The sequence below is a fragment of the Elephantulus edwardii genome, unplaced genomic scaffold (genome assembly GCF_000299155.1).
Source record: "Elephantulus edwardii isolate Elephantulus edwardi_28Jun2011 unplaced genomic scaffold, EleEdw1.0 scaffold00047, whole genome shotgun sequence".
Lineage (NCBI taxonomy): Eukaryota > Metazoa > Chordata > Mammalia > Macroscelidea > Macroscelididae > Elephantulus > Elephantulus edwardii.
The window spans coordinates 5,878,554-5,883,015 of record NW_006399797.1 but is presented as its reverse complement, the minus strand read 5'-3'; the positions used below and the strand labels follow the sequence as shown (position 1 = coordinate 5,883,015).

The 4,462-nt window shown below is 39.2% G+C and overlaps 1 protein-coding gene across 4 annotated transcripts in view; it reads right to left on the bottom strand.

The window, feature by feature from the left end:
- The window catches only part of MON2 (MON2 homolog (S. cerevisiae)), a 189,823-nt gene that overhangs the window by 95,859 nt on the left and 89,502 nt on the right, over positions 1-4,462 (bottom strand). The window lies entirely within an intron of this gene.

Here is a 4,462-nt window from a genome sequence, read left to right as displayed (position 1 = left end):
CTTCTCCAGCACCACAGCTCAAAGACATCAATTCTTCTATCTTCCCTAGTCATTGTCCAACCCTGATGCATAACAAGTGATTGCAAAGACCATGGCCTATATCAGACACACCTTAGTCTCCAGAGAGACACCATTGCTCTTCAGTACTTTGGAGAGGTCCCTAACAGCAGACTTTCCCATGGCAATACATCTTAATTTCCTGGCTGCTGGTGCCAAGAGTGTTGACTGTGAAGCCAAACAAACTAAAGCTGTGAACAAACTCAATCTCTTCACCATCCATCCTGATACTGCCAATTGGTCCAGTGGTGAGAATCTTTGTCTTCTTGACATTGAGCCTCAATCCATATTGAAGGCTGCTTAGCAGCAAGCGCTTCAGGTCCTCCTCAGTTTCAGCAAGCAGGGTTGTGTCATCTGCTTAACGCAGATTGTTGATAGCTCTTCCACCAATCCTAACCCCACATTTCTCCTCATAGAGCCCAGCATCCCAGATAATCTGTTCTGCATACAGGTTGAAAAGGTATGGAGATAGGACACATCCCTGGCGTATGCCCTTCCCAATTTTGAACCATGCAGTGTTCACTTGCTCTATTCTGATGACTGCCTCCTGGTCCAAGTATAGGTTTTGCATTAGAATGATCAAGTGATCTGGGATTCCCGTTCTTCCAGATATAAGTAAAGAAAATATAGAAATATAAATAACAGACATTTCATATCAATCAGATCTCATGCCACAACTGTCATGCCTCTAACTTTTGCCTTTGAAGAGACTGTTCAATGTCAGAATTGTTCTAAATTTTGCTCTTGAAGAAACTGTTCAATGGGTCAAGTTTTTGAGGCAAATAAAGTTGGAAAGTTTGAACATAACATATGCCACTGAGCAGTTAATACCTTACATATTACAACATCAACAACTCATCTCATTGTTACTGAGTCAGAACTAACTCACAGCTGACCTTCCAACGGGTTTACAGAGACTATAAATCACAAAGAGGAAGACTGTCTTTCTCCTGCTGAGCTGTTGGGGGATTTGAACCACCAGAGAAGTGCCACCTTTAGGTTAGCAGCACAGCTTCCTACCCACTAGGCCTCCAGAATGCCTTGATATCTTATATACCTAGAACTAAGTCACATTACTGGGAAGGGGAAACTTTCCCTGTAGACCATTACCCCGCCCCTTCACTAGGATAAGTGAAGCAGGGAGCCAGGCCCTCCATTTCCGTCAAGAATTAGCACAAACTTTTCGAGAGTTGGCTGTGCTATCATCTTTTCCCCTTTCTCCTGCTTGTCATGCTATCAAGAAGACTATTACAGAGAATGTAGAGATCTAGATAGAGAGTTGGCACTGGTAGTACAGACATCAAGAGATCTTGGGAAGCAAAATTAGAGATTATAGAAAAATAATGAAGTAGTAGAGCAAAGCTTGGGAGTTTAACAGATTTAGTGAACACTAGCTATGCAGCTTAAAAAGAGCCTCACGTAAATGACATAAAAACTCTGAGCCTCATTTTCTACATTATAAAACATATGTATGAATATCTACACATTTTAAACTACTGTGCAAAGCCTATCATAAATTGTCCAGATTAGAATATATCCTCAAAACTAGCAATTTCATTCAAACCAGAAATTCATGAGGCTTTTGGATGTTACAAAGATTTAACATTCTCAGTTGCTAATCATAAGACTGGAGGTTCAAGTTCACCCAAGGTGCTTTTGGAGAAATATGTGGCAATCTACAGTTAAAAATTCAGCCACTGAAGACCCTATGGAGTACAGTTCTGCTCTAAAACATGTCGGGCACCAAGCGTTGACTCACTGAAGATAGAGCTAGTGGGAGGGGGGAAAGAACTCTAATGTCTTAGTGGTAAAGAGTTATGCTGACAATCTAAATGCATACAGTTCAAAGCTACCAGCTGTTCTGTGGGAGAAAGATAGGTAGAATCCTTCCATGCCCACTTTCTATCTCTGAAAAAGCCACTGGATTAAAAGATAACAAAAAATGATAGATGGAACCAAGCTTTATGGAAAGGAAACAGACAACATAGAAACAAAGTACAGATACTACATTTTACATTTGTTATGATGAAGACACACGTGTAACCATGCTGCATTCATTATAGGGGAGAACTGACAAAAGAGTTGGTTTACCACAACTAACTAAAAACACCAAGCCCACTGCCATAAAACTTAATCTACAGGAAAGGAGTAGAACTACCGCACAGGTAGTTCTAAAACCTGAAATGCCTTAATCTTAAAGGATGCTGATTTCCTCATCTGTCTCTCACAAAAGATGGGCACTAACCTTCGGTTCAGATCATCAACAGAGCTAGAGATCTGTTCTCATAATGATTTAACCAAAAATATTCAAACTCACTGCTCACGTGTCGATTCAAACTCATTGCAGCTCTATGGGACAGAGTACAACTACCTTTTTGTTTGTTTCAAGGGAGCTCTAGAAATGCGGCCTACCAACAAGGAGTTGTACTGCCAACCTAATGGCATGCATTTAAATTCACTAGCTGCTCCATGGGAGAAAGATACACAATCTCCTCTTGTGTGAGTTACTGCCTCTGCAGTGCACTGGAGGGTCAGCTGTGGGTCACTTCTGAGTCAACAATAGGGCTTCCAAGGCTGTAAATCTTCCTAGAAGCAGACTGCCACATACTTCTCTCATGAAGCAGCTGCTGGGTGTGAACAACAACATCAACCTACTGACTTTGTTGGTTAACTGTTTAGTGCTTTCATCCTTGCACTATAAGCAGAGAAAATCCTATGGGAAATTCTACTCTGTGACTTGTTATGAGTTAAAATGTAGTCGGTGTCTTGAATTTGTGTCTCAGTATCTACTATTACTATACTGGAATCTTGTTTCATGTAGTACTAAGGAGCTCTGCCAAGCCACTTCATTTAATAGTAACTCCAAAAGACAGACATGTGGTCTCCTCCCATTGAAACTTTGTTGTTTCTGTTGTTGTTGTTGTTAGGTGCCATTATGTCAACAACAACTCCTAGTGCACCTCTGAACAACAGATCAGAACCTTGCCATATCCTGCAACACCTCGACCATTACTTGATGTGACTGAGACTATTTTATAGTTACTTTTCCAATCCATCTTCTTGGGGGTCGGTCTTCCTCTCTTTTGCTGACCCTCCATCTTTCTAAGAATGATGTCCTTTTACAAAGACTAGCCCCTCCTGAAAACATGCTCAAAGTATGTGAGATGACATTTCACCATTCTTGCTTCTAAGAAGCACACTGGTTGCACTTCATCCAACATAGGTAAGTTTGTTCTTTTGGCAGTCCATGGTATACTCAATACTCTTCTCCAACACCACAGCTCAAAGGCATTGATACTTCTTCTGTTATCCTTACTCACTGCACAATTTTCTCGTGCATAGAAAGTAATTGAAAAAAACATGGTTTAGATCAGGCATGCCTTAGACGTTAAAAGTTAAAAAGATAAAGTTGCTCTCAGTATTTCACAGAGGTCTTAACAGCTGAATTTCTGCAATACAACATGGTTTTTATTTCCTGACTACTGCTAGCATGGGTACTGACTGTAGATTCAAGTAAAATTGCTAACAACTGCAATCTTTTTTCCATCTATCATTATGCTACCTATTGGTCCAATTATGAGGATTTTTGTTTACCTGATGCTCTAATGTAATCCATATAGAATAGAAGGTCTTTGACCTTCTGCAGCAAGTGTTGCAAGTTCTCTTCACTTTCAGCAACCAAGGTTACTTCATCTGCATAATGTAGATGCCAAGGGCTGCTGCTGAGACTATCTCCAATATTTATGCCGTTTTCTTCATATAGCATAGTTTCTCGAATGATTTGCTTTTAATTCAGATTAAATTGGTATGAAGAAAGCCTATAACCTGAACACACATCTTCCCTAATTTAAAGCCGTGTAGTGTTCCCTTGTTCTGTTCAGACAACAGCTTCTTAGTCTAGGTATAGGTTTCACATGAACATAGTTAAGTGTTATGGGATTTCTTTGCTTCTCAATATTACACATAATTTGTTAAGATTCAGAGTCAAATATTTTACATAGTTAATAAAGTACAGATAAACATCTTTCTATTTATTGAATAGCAGAGGAACACTGCTAGATCTCAGATTAGGAGATACTAAAAATGAGCGCAATAGCGTCAAACTCTCACTTATCATTGAAACATTGAATGCACAATGTATGGATCTAGGAAAATTGGAAAAATGAAATGGAATGCATAAAAACTGACATCCTTGGCATTAGTGAACTGAGGTGTACTGGCACTGGTCACTCTGAATCAAACAATCATATGATCTAATATGCTGGGAATGACAACTTGACAAAGAATGGTGGTGTATTCAGAGTAAAAAAGAACATTTCTAGATAAATACTAAAGTATAATATTGTAAGTGATAGGATACTATATATATATAAAAAATACATAATATATACATATATACGTATAT